Genomic DNA, 20,198 nt, shown 5'->3' on the forward strand with positions numbered 1-20,198 from the left:
TACCATCTGATAAGAATTTTCTGACGTGTGTGAAATAAATTGATGATTTCAGCCCAGTTCACTGTCTGGAAAGGTGCCCACATCACAATTGTCACTAATTTGCCTTCCTGTTGGTAATCACAGCAGGAAGACCAAAAACCAAATTAGCATTAGGAATAAACCCTGCTCTGCATCTAAAATGTGTTCCTCTAGATTAGGGTTGATAATGAAAATCTGGTTTAAAAATATTTTAATAAATTCACAGACACTAGACAGAGTATCACCAGTACCCCTAATGTTTGCTTTTTTTTGCACAAAGTCATTAGCCTACACCATCTTAGATGACAGCAGTGTTTCCCAAAATATGGGTTGTGCCACACAATATAGGGTATACAGGACTAGCTAGGCATGTCAGTGATGGATGAGAGCACAAACGAACCTTTCTATTGTTTTTCAAGCATTCAACTTTCTTTTTAGAAAATAAGTCTATAGGTACAATAATTGCAGAGAACCTTCAAAACATGAAGCAAGTGTAGCCAACGTTGAGATCCCTGCCTAAGTTTGTGGATAGTCTGAAACAATAGCTCTGAAGTGTGAACTCAGATGACAGCGATAATACTTTAAGGCTCAACATTGTTTACTATTTCAGTGCTCGTCAATGCATGTAAGGAGAAGACATGTCATATTATGAAGATCTACCTCAGCATTCTTGCTTTGGGATGTGTGTCTTGTCTTATTTAGATTGTAAGTTTTTCAAGGTGAAGGGAACATGACTTCCCAAAGTAGAAGACTGGGAGTGGAAGGGGGAGTAAATAACTGAACAGGAGCCATACAGCTTTAGCAAAACACAGAGTCATAGTCCTACAGTTTAAGGTCAGAAGGGACCATCAGGTCTTCTAGTCTGATGTCATGTATATCACTGGCCACCAGCACCACCCAGCACCCACTCACTAAACCCAACAACCCAAATTAGACCAAAGTACTACAGTCCTCCTCAAAAAGAATTACATTAATGCAAACTAGGAATTTTTTTGTTTGTGCCCACAACATCCATGGGGGGGAGTTACAGCGCAGCACTTTGGTGTGCACTGCTATTCACAACCCCATATTCCAAAAAGCAGGGGGAGTATAGACATAACCTAAGACTGTTGTGGGAGCCTCGATTTTAAATTTCATGGGCCATGAATTTAAAAAATGGGAGCCTAACGTTAGGTTAATAAATTCAACTTCAGGTTCCTTAATGAAGGAGGAACTGTTTGCATAATGGGACCCCAATCCTTATTGGGGACTCTCAGTGCTACTGTAATACACATATTAAATAATAGTAATAGCATAATATTAATGGTCACTTATTTTTGTATTGGTTCTGTATTGTATTCAGTAATGCAGCCCTTAACATACATAAATAAAAGATTATTATTGTTCTCCTAGTAGACTGAACAAATTGCTTTTTCTTTGCTCCTTGTTTAAGGTGTCTATATGAAAAAAGATGCAGACTAGAGGTTTGAGCACACTCTTCAGATTTGAGAATGCCTGCTTTCCAATCCCATCTCTTAATGTGAATCCTTTGTGTTCCATGCCTTTGGGCAAATTACCTAACCTCTTTATGCATCTGGCTCTCTGTGTATAAAATCACCATTGTTGTGAGGATTCAATAGATGTTTGTAAAGCCCTTTGAACAAGCAGAGTCCGATCTAAGTGCTAACTTCAATGTAATGAGCACTCTTGATACAGTTTGAAGGACACTGTTTTCTTTCCAATATGTTATCCATGTATAATCAGTATTTTTCTAACAGTAATTAGTAACAAATATTTATACAATGCTATCCATTCATATAGCTCTTTGCAAACATGGAGAGGATATGTTCCCTGCCTTGAAAAACATACGATCTAAATAAGAAAGATGAACAATCCAATATCATTGATGAAGAAAAAGGGAAGTAGGATTTCCTGAAGAGGGTTGTAATTAGTTGGGTAATCTGTATGTACACTATACAAAGTGTTTGATTATGGGGACTCTGTCAGACTGCAGACTCCATTTTGAATCTGAGGTTAATTGTCTTCTCTCTCCTTTGGATGCCACATTGGAACAAAATCCCAAGAGGGTAAGACAAAGGCTTTATAAAAGAAGGTCATTTACTTTATGAACCCGAACAATGAAGTATAATCACGCTTGACAATAAACTGACTCCCATCCAGGAAAACTGGTTTAGCAGGGAAGAGGTCACTTGGCAATGGTGTAATCTCATATGGATCTGTGGTCACCTGTTTAAGCTGGTAAGGGAGTCATCTGACAGAGGATACTGGAAAGCTGTAAAAAGGGACGGAGTTGATCTAGTCAGGGTGCTGGGCAGGAACAATTTATAAGAAGGGGTGCTGAGAGCTAATGAACCAAAATGTAAACCACTTCAAGCCAGGGGGTGTGGAAGCCCCTCAGCACCTCTAGTTCTAGTGCCTATGGATCTATTTGGAGTTTTTGGCCACTTTTCTTCAGTTCAAGAGGTGTATCAACCCAGTATGTGGGGGCTTTATGAAACAGGTGAATCTGCCTACCTTCCTGAACATGCATGGTCTCCCAATGACTCCCGAAGGAAGTTTAAGCTAGTGAGGGGCATTGTGTTTAGGATCTGTATTGTGATCTATAAGGTCTGTACTCTCTTATTCTCTATCTGTTAACTATAACAGAGCAGTGGTGTTGGAATCTGTGCAAAATATCTCTGTTTATAAGCTCCAGAACTATTAAAACTCCTGAAAGAGTTTAACTGTAAAACAGAAGGCTCACAAATTGTGGGTGGAGTTCAGGGAGAGGCTGTGTTTAAGCTATGGAGGGATCTGAAGGATCAGCACTGAGCCCAGGCTTTAGGTTACTGGGCAGTTTGTTCCAGCTCTCAGGATCAGGGCCGGCGCTACCATTTAGGCCGCCTAGGCGATCACCTAGGGTGCCAGAATAATTGGTGGTTGTCATTTTGCCGGAGGGGGCAGCAGGCAGCTCTGGTGGAGCTGCCGCAGTGGTGCCTGTGGAGGGTCTGCTGGTCCGCAGCTCCGGTGGACCTGCCGCAGTCCTGCCTGCGGGTGGGCGGGCGGCTCCTCGCGCGGCTCCAGTGGACCTCCCGAAGGCACAACTGTGGCAGCTCCACTGGAGCCGCGGAGCACCGAATCCTCCACAGGCACCACTGCGGCAGCTCCACCGGAGCCGCGGGACCAGCGCGTGGGGCGCTGAAATTGCTGGCCGCCTAGGGCACTCAAACCCCTAGCGCCGGTCCTGCTCAGGATGGGATACAAGGCAGAGGTCTGTGGCCCAAGGATGTGCCTAGGGACCCCAAATATGGGCCATTTTGGCTGGGCTCCATTCAGGCTCTGGAGACTGAAAACACCCAGGGTCCAGCAGCCGGGTTCCTTCACAGCAGCCAAGCAAGTGTCCAAGAGGAAGTGATCCACTATGATCTGTGACAAGGGGATTTCAAGGAGAGATATGTAGGAATGTGAGAATGCATAGTGGATAGGATGGGGAAATACTTTTGCAGTAGTAAGGGTCAAAATGACAAAAGGCACCAAGTGAGAATGAAGAAAGGAGCTGAACAGAAGAAAAACATGGGAGGACTGGGTTAAACATGATGCATATGGAAAATGAAAGCTGAATTGTAGGTGGAGGCAAAGGTAAGGTATTATTTTAATGATGCCTATCAAGCAAATATGTTTATTCCTAGCTGTCCTGTTCTTGAGCTATCATAGATATCTTTTTCTGATTAGGATATATGAACAATATATTTTTGTATTCATATGGGAATGAAGTACATAGAAATAAATATATTTACATATGACACTTAATAATGTAGCTTTATAATTCTTGTCAGTGAAAAAATCCAGCAGAACCACAGTTGATGTATACTTAGGACTGCTGACCACATTTAATCTTTACTAATTAAATTCCAAATTTACCAAGATGGATAAACTGCTAGCTTATTATCAGAAAAATGTCTGTATTTTCTTCTCCAGTATTATAAGAAGTCATAAAGATGTGTATCTTTTCATGGCTCTGTGTTCTCGGATAAAAGCAGAAGATGCTAAAGTCCCATTCCAGAAAGGTGATGAGAGCCACTGATTTCAGGAACAAGCCCTAGATTAGGAGATAATGTCAGTGCTTAATTTGTAATGAAATAGGTGCTGATGTTAATGCAATTTTTTTACATTCATAACTGATGCAGCAAACCCAGAGGTGCTGGGGTTATAAACTGTCAAGCCTAGAGTGCTAGGGTTCAACCCTGGCAAACCCTTGCACAAATTAACCACTGGGTAATGCACAGTTTGAGAATGAGCATGAAGTCTTTTAAATATATTATCATTTTCTTTTGGGGATGTGTGGAGGTAATTTGGGAACTGATCCTAATAACAGCATATTAAAAAAAATGTATCAGCATAAGAGGCTGTTATGAAAAATCAACTGTCAACTTTTGTTGGTTGCATTATAATGCTACATATCTCATTTATTTCATTCTGGGTTTATGCCATGCTGGGATTTGTTGGTTTTCTTTAGAATGAAAATGGTGCTTTGTCAAATACTTTGCAGCAGCTCCATTTCCCAATGGTTTGATGGGGTTGTCATCCTTTTCACTTGAACAAAATATCTATAATTACATACTGTAATTTTGTGGCTACTTGAATTCACACTGATTCTAATTAGATGTAATGACGCTAATTGCTGTGTGAAAGTGGACAATAATCTGTGAGGGAAAAAAAGCAATAATTTAATGAGATAACACCTAGGCAGTAGAATGTAGGGATGGGAAAACTCTGTTCTTCATTTTGGACCCCGTCGAATGTCGTGGACTTCAGCTCCAACCATTTGCATTGTTCTTAAAAGACTATAGAATTTTCTTTGAAGTAGCAATACTTACCAGATGAAGATCAGCCAGATGTGTCTGTCCCAAGCTAGCACCCAGTAGAAACAGGGAAGGGGAAATAGGAGCACTATTTGGGTTCCCACATGCTGTAAATCTGCAAGAATGGAACTTGCAGCATGAAGGAAACCCCCAGACTGCTTTCCGTCTTCCTGTATCCTTAGTCCTTTGTTGCTCCAAGTGGAAATCTCCTCTTCAACCTCAACTTGATTCAGTTAAAGAAATAAAAAGTTTGCTCTTCACATCTTGCAAGATAGCCCCAGAGGTTCACAGACCCCCTCAAACTTTGCTATTGTGCCCATATTTTGATGGGTTTTAGAGGTTCTAGTTCTGGCTCTGACAGTGACCTTCCATTTAACCCTCGACATATCGTTTCACCCCACTTGCTCCTCAGTCTCCCTATTGGTAAAATAAAAGTAATAATATGCTGCTTGCTTGTGTCACAAGGTGGTGTGAAGTTTAATCAATCATTATCTGCAAAGCTTTTTGACGTCCAGCTATGGAAGGCAATATAAGTGCTAAATATTATTCTGTCAATTAGGTATAGACAATGAAGGATTATACCACACTTGTGAAGTTCTTGCTTTTTGTGGGGTTGTATCAAACACTAATATTTTTTCCAAACATACTCTTTGTTGTGCAGGTTATGTTGACTAACAATATATGTGTGCACAACACAATGCCTTAAACGGACAAGAAGTTTGGTACTCTGGCAGGCATTTGCAAAAGGGAAGGTTAATGCATCTCTATCCAAAATAATATTAATAACGAATTGTGTTTCCTTCTTTTAAAGAGAGGTATGTCCTCTTGGTCACCAATATCGGTGGGTTATTTGGAAGAGCAGATATATGACACCCTCCCCACAACACATCTTTATCAAGCAACACTCCTTCTATCATATTCTTTAATAACAGGCTATGAATTATTTATTATACAGTGCCATCTAATGTTTTCCTGCTCGATTTACTTTCCCTGTACTAAATGACTATGTGCCTCTTACAGTTCTCATTATGGCCAGACAGTTGGCTGGAACCTAAAAACTATAAATATTACAAATGTTTTTGTGCCCAAGGTTCATATATTTTGCAGACAATTACATCTGCATGCCCAAGTGCTATAATTTGTTTACCTTAATATATAAACCTTCAGTATGAAATACACCTACAATGGAAAATAGTTTCCATTACAGCAGCTAAAATTCAAAATAAATATTCTGGACCAGAGTCTCCTGTGCAGCTGATCTGGATGGAGCAAAGGTCAGGGATGTACGTGCTCATTTAAAGCTCACCTATACTACCTCTTGATTCTGCTTTATGAAGGACTGTTCTCCCTGAGTTGCTTCAGCTGGTTCTTCAGGGGCCAGAGGTATTTTAACCGTGACTCTGATTCTGACCACATCTCCTTTTTCCTGATACACCAGAAGCAGGGAAACTGAGTGGTAAAAGAGCACCTACATAAGCTGCTGCAGAATCCCCTATATGCTGGGCTGATTTTCTCTAGTTTTAAAGGCTTCACAAAACAGACTGGGGTTCTGGAGCAAAGCAGTACCATCACCGGAGAGAATCTAGCCCTCTTATAGATGCAGGGTAAGTTTGTTTTGTGCATATTCGTGTGTGCTCAAAAATCTTCTGTTACTTTGAAAGATATTTGTGGCTAATACAGTGATGACTGTAGCAATCAAGAAATGTTAGTGCTTCAGGGTGAGATTCTGACCCAGGCTGCACACCCTTAAGAGTAAGGGAGAATAATAACATCCCATTACTTTTCTCCCGGGGGTAACCCGACTTTAATCAGCTGCATACACTTTTGTCTTCCCCTCTCCCCTTGTTGATGCCTCAGTTACACTAGGGAGCATGAGGGATATTAAACTACTGCTGGTGTAGGCGATCAGTAAATTATTCCTCCCTTGGGGCAAAGAGAGAGCAGAGGGGGAATTGTCTCTGTGAACCACAGTTCCCTCTTTGGGATATTCTTGCTGTGGCACAGCAGTGTGCTGCTTACTAAGGGTTATGTCCTACAAACAGTCTAGTCTTTTTATGCTTTAGTGTATGTGAGGTGGGAGGAGGAGATACTGCCCTCCCATATGTTCTGTACTGCATTATGAACTCCTTTTATTTTCTTTTAATCACAATGTACCATTGCTTTTACAGAATGGATTACCTCCTCTGGTGGGTTGGAAATGTCCCACCCCATGCAGTTAATCATTTTTGACACACTCCTCTTTGATATTTTAATGTGCCCTTAAACCAGTGGTTGACTTACGGTCCGGCATCATTTACAATGTATACCAATATTTGTTATAACATTGTAGTGGCTTTATTCAAGATGAGTTAACAGACTTTCAAGACCTGGTAGCTCTGACCTGATTCATAAGTGATTAATTGGCCTTCAGTGCTTGTGAGCTGTAACTGTGTCACAAAGGCTATAGATCTGTCACTTTGATACACAAGGTAATCAAGTTCTGTAACAGACTCTCCATGCATGTTAATAACTTGGTAAATCTAAGCAAGAAATCATAAAAGATGGTTTACACAACTGTACTTCAGAATAACTGGGTCAGAGTTTTCATAAAAAACACAGCAAATCTTTCTTCCTTAAGGTTTTGAAATAGAAACAAGACCCAGCTGAAGCTATAGCTCAGCCTTCAGTGCTCAATTGTTATGAATACCTTCCACACTGGGAACTAAATAAAAGAAATAAATGTAGATTAAAATATGAGGAAATTAATGAATGAAGCCACACAATTCTAAATGATAATAGAATGTAACTAGGATACTTTGCATTTGTTTCAAATATATACATTTTATTTAGGAAAATGAGCCATTCCTTCATGAAATGCATATGTAGGAATAAAGCACAACACCTTTTGACTTCACACTTATTAATATTTGGTTGAAATGTCAGTCACAAAAAGGATAAAGCTAAACTTTAAGCGAAGCAGTAGTTTGTACTTCCTGTGCTATGCAGTGCACTAGAAGCAGACTCCTGAATTTTGATAAGTCATTTGGGAATACAAATTATTTCCAACAATTTCACTACCTGTCTAAAACATCATGTTAGATGAAAGCAATTAAATGAAAGGGAATATATATGTAGATTGCAACATTATGCCCTGACTTTTACCATGTGGGAGTCATGTTACATGAAAAAGAAAAACTGATATCATGTAGCGGTGTGAATATGGCTTATAGAGAGTGGATGTGTATGCTAAAACACAAAAGTGTGCTTTCTACTGTTCATACTGTATCTTTAAATCCAAAATTTATATTAGATTATTCTTTATTCATTAAAATACTCTTTGGTTAGATACTCTTATGTTTTAACAGTATAAGCTCAAAGTAGTAAAGGCAAAGAGCTCCACACTTCAGCTGCGTATTTGTCCATCATTCCTCTCCTTCCCCAAACGATCAGTTTATTTTATTTCTTTTAGTACTAGTACATTCACAGTAACTGATCAGTCAAATTGGCCCTCAAGGGATTTTTATTATTGATTTTATTTAGTCTTAAAACCCAGCCTATACTGGTGGGACTCTTTGCACAACACATAATTAGTCTGTGAATCTCATTGATACAAGTTATTATTGGGGCCAAGACCTTAGTAGGATTACAAAGGATTAGACACATGCATAATGAGATCCTCCACACAGTTATATTAGCCAGGATTTTAAAAAAAGCTAAGGAGATTTTAAGCAGGGGAAACAGACACTGTTAGAGGGCAAAGGGGACTGATTTCCAAATAAACACTGAGTTAAATAGGGAAAAATTGGCTAAACAATGGTTAATGGTGGGAGACATGCATCCACAAACTAATATTTGGGTGCTACAAAGCCCTAATCTTTTGGCTTCTTGATTTGCAGGAACCAGCAATCTTAAGGTGAAATCCAGCTCCTTTTGGCAAAGATGTCTTGGAAGGGTAAAACAGTTTCTAGGGTTAGCAGGAAAAAACAGGTAGTAAATTCTGCAAAAGGAGGCTTGAGTTGACTACAAATCTCAGCAGAGATTCTCTTCTTTGAGTTCCTCCCAATGTGGCTCCCATATGCTGCGAGAATGGCATCCAGACTTATAAAGGAAATCCTAGTGGTCAGGGAAGGATTTCTCCAGCACCAGGGCTGCTTAGGATTAATTTAAGCAGCCCTTATTTCAGAGGCAGGAAAGGGCAAGTTGGCAGTAGGAAGGTGACCCCCACAGTACTCAGCTCGGAGGAGACAATGGGCTGCTGCAGATCAGCCAATAGGCAGCTATGGAAAGGCTGGCATAAATTAAAGTAGCCAGCTGCTCTCATTTACACTGAGGGCCATAGTGGCCCAGAATCTGGGCAGTGGAAAGGTGGCTTAAGTCCACTTTCCTCCCCTCCCGTTGGCTGAATGTTGTGTGCTGTAGTCCTTGGAGCCCAGCACAGAAACTCTCCCTGTCCCCAGTCTTCTGCACATTTACAAGCATACACGCTCTTTGTAAGTTTACTCGCATTCCCTAAAATGCTTTGGCAAATCCCAGACTGGAGCCAATAACTCCCATATTTCCTTATTTAGACTTTATTTACACATATTAAACTCATAACTAAAAATCTTATCAAAGACCCATAACTCTACTAAACTATAGTTTTCACAATACTTTTTAAAATACACAATCATATTTTTTAATAATTATGAAAGTGTTCTTCTCTTGGAAGTTCTTGGTATCCAGATGAATGAGTCTCTCTCAGGAATGGACTAAATAAAGGAGCTGACAAATAACAAAGCCAATTAACCCAGATACCTAATCATCCATTTGGATTAATGTCTCTGCAGCTCAATTTGTTTGGTACCATTTTCATTAACAACAAATGGTAAGTGTGGTTTTATTTGAAAGTCAATATTTAGCACAGCTAAAAACAAACAGTAGGTTAAAAATGGCTTTTAAGAGACAACTAATTGCTTGAAATATCACATTATACCCTCTACGTCAGAGAGGTGATCTGATAAACTTGAGTCTCAGCTCTGCACATCTCTTGCATGCGGAACTCTAATAGAAATCAGTATTATTTCTGCCCATGGATTTGGGCTCTTATATTGTAACATGGTTAGACTTCAGTAAAGAAGAGTTTAAATAATTATTGGGGAGAGCAAACCTAGAAAGATAGTAGGGGAAAGTGACATGATCAGATTAAAAATCATACCTCTTTCTGCATTCTTAACTTACTACAGTGGATGCACTTACAAAGTTAATTCCAATGTAAGAGATATTACTTACTGGTTCCAATGATATTCTTCATTTAAAATATGGGAATATTGCTGCAGCTGGTTATACTCTGAAATCAGAACAAACTTTTTTTTATATTTTAACAAGTAACGTAGGATTTTCATACTTGAAAGACCGAAAAAACATTTATTTTTTATTTTTGTTTGTTTTCTTTATGTAGTTAGTACCACTTTGTGAAAAGTCAACTCTACATTTTTCTGTCTGATCAGTCAGTTAATTTTGCCTGTTTCTTAAAAAAACAAAAAACAGGAAAAATTGTTTTTTTAAAAAAGAATTGGCAGTATAGCACATGACATGTTTTAATTGACTGGATTTCAGGTTGATGGTGGTTTTGTACTTACTTTGCATAGGTAAGGTGTAAGACAGTGGAAAATCAGATCCATTAGGTAAGCAAAGTATTATTCCTATTTAATAAATTGGTACGTCAGTGAACAAGGTCTGATGGTGAGTTCATGGCAGAGCAGTAGAAGAACCCAGGAATCTTGACCAGCAGAGTCCTGCTCAAGCTCTGTATAATCACACTGTGTGCAATTTTACTGTCTTGGATTTAAGCTAAACGATTTTATGAATCGCAGTAGATTTGTTCTTGTCAAATATAAATATTTTTGCACAAAATCAGACATGCAGAAGTGTTGAACAGACTTTCATGCCTAATGCGATGCTGCTTTATGGGGTCATGTGAAAGTTTTGATTATAAATTGTTTATGGTAATTATGCAATAGCAATCAAGTCTAAACTGTGACATTAGTCATTCTGTTACTTTGCATAATCACCTTGATGGGAAAGTTGCACTGTACCATAAAGATTTTATTTTTGCTTTCAGATATAGTATAAATGCCTTTTAGGCCCACATCTGCTGTCCTTACTCAAGCAAAACTTCCGTTCACTTTAATGAGTTTTGCTTGAGCAGGAATTTCAAGATCTGCCCATTTGTATTCTAATAACTTTCTTACAGGAGATGGATGCCACATTTTCTCTCTTGGTAACTGGCTATCAGGGAGCTTGAATCTAAAACACTTGCTTTGTCTCTCTATACATGAAACAAAAATGCAGACAGTTGCTGTCCCAAAGAGTTTACAGTCTAAATATAGAGCTTGTTGAAACACTTTTGACAAAAACTTTTTCGTTCAAAAAATGCTGCTTTGTGAAAACCAGAACTGAAATATCTTTGTTTTAACTAAAATGTTTCTCTGGTCCATAATGGAATTAGTGGTGTGAGAGAGATTATGACACTCGCATAGGATGTGGGAGAGACCAGTTCAGACCCTTATTCTGTGTGATACATACTAGGGACTTAAACGTAGATCTTCTACATCCTAAGCAACTGCCCGAACCACTGGGTTACAGAATCAGTCTCTCACTCTTAGGGAACATTTCCTTATTTATACAAAATGAAACAGCTTCAACTGGAGAGATCACATGAGACCACACTCCTATAGTCCAGTGATTAGGGCACTCACCTGGGATGTGAAGGAGCCCAGTTCAAGTTTGTGGCCCACTCAGGTGGAGCAGGGACTTGTACCTTGGTCTCCCACATCCCAAGTATATACCCTTACCACTGGGGTGAGTTGCTTTCTTTTCTTGAAAAAAAGGTGCAAAGGTTTCATTTTTGTGCTACCTTTGAACAACTATTTTTCCAAACTCTAATTTTTTCTCCACAAATTGGAATTGTTGTTTTCCAGCCAACAGTATCTAAAAGGGGATACAGAGAAGACAGGATACTATGGGAAACTCAGGAGAGGGTATAATAGAGGCAGATATTAATTGATTTTATAAAAGAAAACAAAACAAAAACCACTGTACTTACTCCTTAGTTCTGAAAGTGGCTTTCCTTCTGTTTTCTTTCACTCCTAAGCATGGCAGAATGGATGGTATAGAAACGTGATACAGCACAGTGCGACAAATAAAATGTGATACTTGACTTTAGTCTCAGATTGTACCTCTACCCAGAGCTGGTTATAACTCTTAAGAAGTCAGCATGTTTCATTAAATACCGAGACTATACATCACATCTAGTTCTAATCTCCACTTCAGTTCACAGAAGAATTCAAAGTCCTGCTTCTATTTTACAAGTACTGGGACCTAGCTAAGTCTCGCTTATCCTCCATAGTCACCAGTTAAGCTCCACAGACACAATACAGCTGGATTCATCCAGGTTTGGAGGGGCTGATACTGGAAACAGTCAACTCACTGATGAGGGTGTGGCTGAGGAACTTCTTTCCAGAAGACATGTCAGCCCAATGATGTATAGGTAAAGATATAAAACACCTCTTTTTGATTATAGCTTCTCCCAGAATTATTGCTCTGGGAGGAGGAGGCAGGGAATAAATAAATAATGGTTATTTAGTTAAACACATCTATCCAGGAATAAGAGATAAAAGAAAAACACCTTTTCGTTGTGGGATTTTGTAGTCTTTAATTCTGTCCAGCATTTAGACCCTATTACAACAAAATAATTCAGCATACACTTAAACATAAGTATGTGTGTAGTCTCATTGAAATCCTGTGCTCAAGTGCTTTTCTGTATCGGGATTTAAATACCATGTTGATGGGCATTATATAAAACTTAGGTAGAAAATGTGACAGAAAATATGTCTGCAATATATTTTAAAGTCTTTCCTGAGATTTTACTCCCCACTCCAACAGTAAACGTTACTATTGCTTTTAATAGCAAAATGTTCAGCCATCTTCATAATTTTTGTTACTAGTTAATGCAAAATGAACTTTACTACACCCTGAGCCAACTGTTTTTCTATGTTAGTATACAGTGGGGGATGCACGTTAAGTCACTGACTTAGCTAGAGCTTCTGTATATTTTTAAATCAGCCGATGAGTTCTTCTACAGAAATGACAGCTGACCCTAAGTATAAGTACATCTCCTGAGAGTAGAAATCCTTCTGTGAGTACTGTTTTGTTTCAACTTTGTTCATGATTTAAAGAGGGAAATAAGAGGCATAATAAGTCTGAAACATTCCATTAGATATAAGACCTAGATGCACAAAAAAGTATGATTCTTTTCCTTCTCTTAAATCCAATTGAGAAACAATTCACATTCAATAACGCTGGCAGATTTCATACGTAGAAAAGAAATGCAATTTTAATTTAGCCTATAATTAAACAGAAGTGCCTGTTATTAACCATGTCAGTCTGATTGCTTTTCTGACTGCAGTTTTCAATTAGGCATAATCTGTTCTATTCATGTGCCAGGGAGGGGAGGTGGGGAAGATTTTTGTTAGCAAATTATGAACTTGAGCAGGCACTTACAAGAAAACACATCTTGCAGGGCTATTTGAACTTGTATGAAAGAGATTTTTCTAGATTTAAATAAATGTAGCTAACTTGATTAAAGGTGCACTCCCTAAAATATCATTATCACAGTGCTTTATACTTCTGTTTTATATTTGATAACAGTTTATTAATTTCTCATCATATGGATATTTTAAAAATATTGTAGTGCTTGCCTTTTCCCATGTTTAATGCTTTTAAAAAAATAATTCTAAATGGGAAGCCACTCTATAACACTAAACACCAAAATATCCCCCAGTGGGAAAGTGAAGTTTATTTTAAAAGGAAAAGGAAGAAGCTTTTTAACATCTGTAAAACATTCTTTTCATTTCACAAAATAAAAACAACCTTTACTGTGTTCAAAGAAGGTAGATCATAATATCTTGGACTTACAACATCCCTTTCACTTTTGTTTATGGATGGGAGGATAGACTGGAGAAACCTGGTCTGAAAAGCCAGGAAGGGGAATGTGGAGTCTCTGTATCTCAGAGCCTCATAGACTGTAAGGCCAGAAGGGACCATCATGATCATCTAGTCTGACCTCCTGCACATTGCAGGCCACAGACTCTCACCTACCCCCTCCTGTAATAGGTATTATACCTTCACGTTTCCCTTCCTTTCACTGATATCTCTTTTCAGGTTTTGGACTGCATGCAGTGCATTGGGACGGGTAGATGGGTTTTTCACACATTGTTGGCCTGGTCATGCTGCAGGTATTCCTCATTATGGCTTGTGTTAGTATTACCTGCTAATACCTTCTATCATGCCTCCTAAGGAAGACTCCAGGGGAAGTAGGCAATGGAACCATGCCATCAAGCATACTAATTAGAGACTAAGGGCTTGGTTCTCTGTTGCACTGTTTCCCAGGTGCTGGCACTGTCACAGCTAAAAGGTCATAAAGCCAGTGGACATGACAACAAGGAGTGGACTGGAGGAAGGAAGTATGGGAGCACAGAGCAAGGACCTCAGGATTTGACCCTATGACAGAAATTTCTCTCCTTCTCCCTCCAACCCAAAATCTTTCCACTTTTATTTTAGTTGAAGAAAGGTTGAATGGGAATTTTAAGCCAGCTTCTTACTGAAGTCAAGGGGCTTAAAATTCTGCACCTGGGCTGCTGGTTTGCCTGTGTAGCATGTTACTTCTTTGAAATGACTTCTTAGATAAATCAATCCTCCCCCCACCCACCCAGAAACCTTGCCACAGTGATCAGAAACACCCGAGAGGCACCTCACTCCAAAGTATCAGGCATTCTAAGCAGCAAATGGATTTGTGGACCACTACCTACATTCAACTCACTTGCTCTTGGAAAGACTAAAATGTACACTGTTGTGAAATGTACAATATTCCTACAACAGTTTTTGTGACAGCAACCTGAAATGGTTGTTGGGTGTCACACTGCTACTGAAAGAGAAGCAGGGCTCCTGTAGAGTAAGAGGGGGAGAAAAATGACACACCAGTCTATGTAATATTAAAAGGAAGAAAGTCTTCAGAAAAAATATTATCAATTGTATTCAAATTAGTAGAGAAAATGCTTTTAGGAGCTTAACCTACTGTATTCTCTTATGCTTCTACAAACTGTTTTTCATGGTACATTGATACATTGCATAACTCTCTTAGCAAAAAGTTTTTAAATATTTAAAATTCAAAATTAATGAACTGTTATAGCAATAAGCCCTGTCTGGGTGCACACTACTAAACTTCCTCCTGAGGCTGCTAAATCCACTTAGCCCTTGGAGTCTGGTATCCAAGAACACCCAGCACACCCACCCCTACCTTATCATAATTCATTGCTCTATTGCAGTGCTTGCAACTCGTGATAGAAATAGGTGCACAAAGGAACTGCAGGGAACCATGCCACCCGAACTCACAGTACTGTCTCTTCTTAGGTTATTACAGTCTGTTGCACTCAAGAGACTACAGTTCCATCCTTTATGCTGTTTCCAGTTATGAGTTTATCAGTTCTTAGCTAATGCCTGCAGCCTTGGCAGAGTTGGCACTTGGTTTACCAGCATCACATAGGAATAGGGGAAACACAACACATTTTGAGATATATCACTCTAGACTTCAACAGAATCAGTCTCCAAGTCTGATAAAGTAAATTAGTAATTTAAATGCAACTGCTAAGTTCTGATCCATGCCTGGAACTCCTTGGTGCTACCACAGTACAAATAATGTCATACAAATTTTAGTTGAGACATGCTGAATGAAAATAAGGAAACTGAAGTTCCTGCAGCACCCACAATTATATCCCTTAACCATTTACATTACTGTAGAGACTTATGCTCAGAACTTCAAGCCCTTAACCCACTTAGTTTAAGCTTGTGATTTAGGGAATGTTTATATAGGGACAAAAGACCTTCGGCTGGCCTGGGTCAGCTGACTTGGGCTGCAGAGCTAAAAATTGCTGTGTAGCCATTCTGACTTGGGCTGGAGCCCAAGTTCTGGAACCAGGCACCCTTGCAGGGTTCCAGAGCTTAGGCTCAGGTATGAGCCTGAATGGCTACTCAGAAATTTTTCAGCCCTGGAGCCCAAGCCCTGTCATGGGCCAGCTGTAGTTTTTTTAATCCCTATGTAGATGTACTCTTATTAATCACAAACTGTGTTTCATTAATAATAGATGCTGCAGCAGACAGACTGCTCTAGAGAAGAGAGCTTTATAAAACATGCTGAGTGATGCATCAGTTTGTACTGAAATCTTTTGAGGGCACTAAGGACAAGGCTAGACTTAAATTGCCTCTAGTGGCTTGTGGTCTCATCATAATACCACTACAGGGTAGCCATCAATATACAGGTGGACCTGCTTTACCCCAGATACCAAGCCAAGGGTTGTTTTTTGGTTTTTTTCCATATATGTGCATACATTTGTTCAGTTTCTCACTGAGCTCTCCTTCCAGACAGCTGGCACTCTTGAACACATTCCCATAATTTTTAAGATTGTTTCCATTGTTCATGGGAACAATTCTCAGCCTCCATATGCTGCACATATGAAGTGCTGGTGCTGTACCCCCATCAGACCTATAGACCGAATAGCTGTAGTCACTAAATGGGTTGCTGGCAGTTTCCGTCCATTACCATAATCTTCAACCAGTTTCTCTTCTTGTTTTACAGGTTTGCTAATGTGAGATTGCATTTTCCTGCTGGCTGCCTTGTGCTATCATTTTAAGTTTCCATAGAGCAGCTACTCTGTATAATGATTATGGCTGGATGACTGTGAATTGCCACTGTGAATAGTCAGTGGACCAGAGCATGAGTGGGAAAATAAGTCTATAACCTGATGGTGAGAGCTCCGTTTTCAAGTCCCTGCTCCAATAATGATTTATACAAAGTGGAACAGCTTCACCAGGACAGACTGAGAAAGTCCCACACCTCACTTGGGTCCCTTGCAATATTGGAGACCCAAGTTCAAATTCTTTCCCCACATCAGAGTGAAGGTGACTTGAACCTGGTTTTCCCATATTCTAGCAAAGACCCCAACCACTGGACTACAAGTTATAAGGAAGGCGCAGTAGCAGCACTCCCACTAACTCCTCTTCTGGTTATTGTGTGAATATAGCCCTTTAAAACTGCCCCTGAAAATGTTTTGGGTCTAACAACATACATAGTTTAAGCTGAAAGAATTTTTTTTTCAATTTGATGATTTTTTTTCTTTCTGTTTTTGGATTTGGTTCAACTTAAATGTATTTTTTTCTTTTTTTTTGGAACTGCCAGAGCACTGAAATAAATCAATTATTTGCCTAGCTTTAGTGAAGACTGGAGCTAAGGCTAAGGGTGGATTTTGTAACTTTTAGTTGAAATTACTTTTGGTGACAAAGTCAAACCTTAAAAAGGGGGTAACTTTTGACTTTATACAAAATACATGTAGTATGTTGTTGGGCCAGGGTGAGGACTCTACCAGTTTACACTATAAAAGGGTCAGGTCAGAAGATTAGTACCTGAAAGATTATCATCTTGCACCATGTATTGTCTTCTCAAGATTTACTACCGTGTGTAAAGAAGAAAGGAATATTATCCTATTCTTAAAGTGCTCTGAAAAAGTATGGTGGGGGGTGGTTATGATCTGGGAATCAACAACTTTGGTAAGGCAAATGTCCCTCAGCGACCATATAGATTTTTTTGTTGGATCTGTGAACTTTTACATTTCCCCATCCCACTTTAGCACTGAATTCTCAACACAGGTGCAGGAACAAAGAACATTCTCTTTAATCTTGGACAAGTTACAGTACTTAACCTCCTGTCTGTTGTTCTGCTTCTCAGTAGAGCGATCGTTGGAAGCAACTGTGTTTGCTTCCCAGACACTTCTAGTTCAAGTTGAAATTTGTCCTTGTTTTTAAAATGATTAGCTCTGATCTCCCTCGAGTACCTTGTTGCTTCCTGCACTCCTCATTGCTCTCTGTCCATGCAGTCTCTCCATTGCTGGTCTGAGGCTTTTCCTCCAACTCTCACCATAACCTGGAATTCATTCTGCATCTCTCCTGCTCATCAATACTCCACTGGTCTTCAATTCTCCTTTCTAACAATCTCTTCTACCTCTCTCACACACTTTCTGTGATATCCTAGGAGCTTTTTAAAAAATCCTTACACAACAGTAAAGAACAGTTGACTTACCATTTACCTTTCTGAGTAGACCACTGGATTGTTTACTGCTGCACTTGGGTTCTCACTGAGGTGTAAACTCACTGTAACTTTAGAAATACCTAGAGATGAGAAGGGAGGGGGAAATCCCTGCTGGATAGAGTGGGTTGCTGGTCAAAAATAAAGAGATTAGTACTGTGACCTAGCTCTGAGGAATGGCTACAATTTTCTCCGTCTTCTCCTCAAGGTTACAGGTCCTGGGTTCACCTATAAGGATGCCTGGGGCCTCCACCTAAGGAAAAACCTCCAAGTACAGAAAGCACAGAGGGGTTGTCCTTTGGGAAAATTTTCCAACCCAATCTCATATAGAGGAGTGTCAGGGTACGTCTACACTACAGGATACATTCGAATTAGCTTAAACCGATTTTATAAAACAGATATTATAAAGTCGATGGTGCGCGTCCACACTAGGCACATTAATTTGGTGGTGTGCGTCCGTGGTCCAAGGCTAGCGTCGATTTCTGGAGTGGTGCACTGTGGGTAGCTACTGTAAAATAATGAGGCCAATAACGTCGATTTGTGTCCACACTAACCCTAAATCGATATAGTAATATCGATTTTAGCGTTACTCCTCTCGTTTTGTAGAAGTACAGAAATCGATTTAAAGAGCCCTTTAAATCGATATAAAGAGCAGTGTAGTGTGGATGGGTGCAGCATTAAATCGATTTAACGCTGTTAAAATCGGTTTAACAGCGTAGTGTAGACCAGGCCTCAGTCAGAGCACACAAATATAGAATAGTTATTACAATTCCCAGAGTAATCAAACCGGGGCTTCATTAGTTATGGGGAGCTCAGGATAGGGGACAAAAAACAATATATAAATTCTACCCTTCTCAGCATATACAGCTAGTTCACACCACCCTGTGGTCCCTCCCAACACCTGCATAGACAAACAAAGTTTAGACTCAGTCTTTGATGGGTGGTGCAGTGCTGAAATTGGTGGACAGCTTAAAACACAATATCAAAATAAACTAACATATGGTATGATCATCCTTGTGGTTCTCTGGTCTGGATTCAAATGTGCCACTAGGCTAGCTCTTGCCTCAACTTTCTGGATTTCTGGTCTCTGCTGAGATGACACTGCCCAAAGTCCCAGAAGTCCCAAAGGACTCAAAGTCTTCCCTTACATAGGTCCTCACTGGCTGTGACGCTTCTCCCTCTTCTCCACTACAAATACAGCCAAAACTAAAAAAATTGTCTCTGAGTTTTGACTTATTTCTGGTTTTGGTAGTGTTGCTAGCCAGTTCCGTTTCTAGCCTGGACCCTAAACAATCTGGGAAAAGGAGCCTGAACCTCTGTAGCCATTGCCCAAGAGGCTCAGTGTGGTATTTGAGGCACATCCTCTATAAAGTGGCTGCAGAAATTTAAAGTCCAGCTTTACTGGAATACCTTTAGTTTTTTCCTCTATTTACACTGTTTCCATGTTGCTCCTGCTAATTTCCATCAGTTACCTAGATCCTTTGGGATACAAGGCTTCCCTGCAACACAGCCTTCTTCCCAATCACTTGTCTATGTACCACAAATCCAAAGCACTTCACAATATTTTCAGAATCAAAAATAACTCTAACCTGTAAACATTTTTTTAAGCAGTCATGGCCTCACAATTGGAGAGAGCTTGCAATGTTGCCAGTGGTGTGCTGGAGAGTCCCAGAAAGAGTATTGCAGACAGGATTGTTTTCTGAAGCAAGAAAAAAATTAACTCTGTTAAGTTTAGTGCCAACCATTTAATGCATTGGCATTGATTTTTGACACGCAGAGGATAAAATACTGACTTGCCACTTGTAGGAAGAAGTAACAGAATGCTTCCAAATAGATTCAGACCCATTTCAGACAAAAAGCTACTTGAATCTTTTTTTAAAATGGATTTAACTTTAGCTTGTATTTAACCTGATTAACATCTCTTTCTGGCATGAATAAGAGATATTAAGAAGTATATTTTTCTTTTGGCAGTTGGCAACCATATCATAGAAGCTGCAGCAAACTCATCTCCATTCTCTGCCTGTCCTAGTCACCTTTAAATTCATGACTCATACTCTACAAAATGAGAAAGCTCTGATTTAGTTCAGTGTGCTCATGATAGCTACATGTACAATCACAGAAATTGAAGATTTTGGCCTTTTTGGGCATGTTAAAAGATATGTAAATCTTATTCACACCTCAGCCAT

General features: G+C 39.5%; 1 protein-coding gene across 1 annotated transcript in view; it reads left to right on the plus strand.

The window, feature by feature from the left end:
• SGCZ (sarcoglycan zeta) overlaps nucleotides 1-20,198 on the plus strand; it is a 592,995-nt gene that overhangs the window by 34,737 nt on the left and 538,060 nt on the right. The gene's annotated exons all lie outside the window — the stretch shown is intronic.

This window comes from Gopherus flavomarginatus, chromosome 3, assembly GCF_025201925.1.
Source record: "Gopherus flavomarginatus isolate rGopFla2 chromosome 3, rGopFla2.mat.asm, whole genome shotgun sequence".
Taxonomy (NCBI): domain Eukaryota; kingdom Metazoa; phylum Chordata; order Testudines; family Testudinidae; genus Gopherus; species Gopherus flavomarginatus.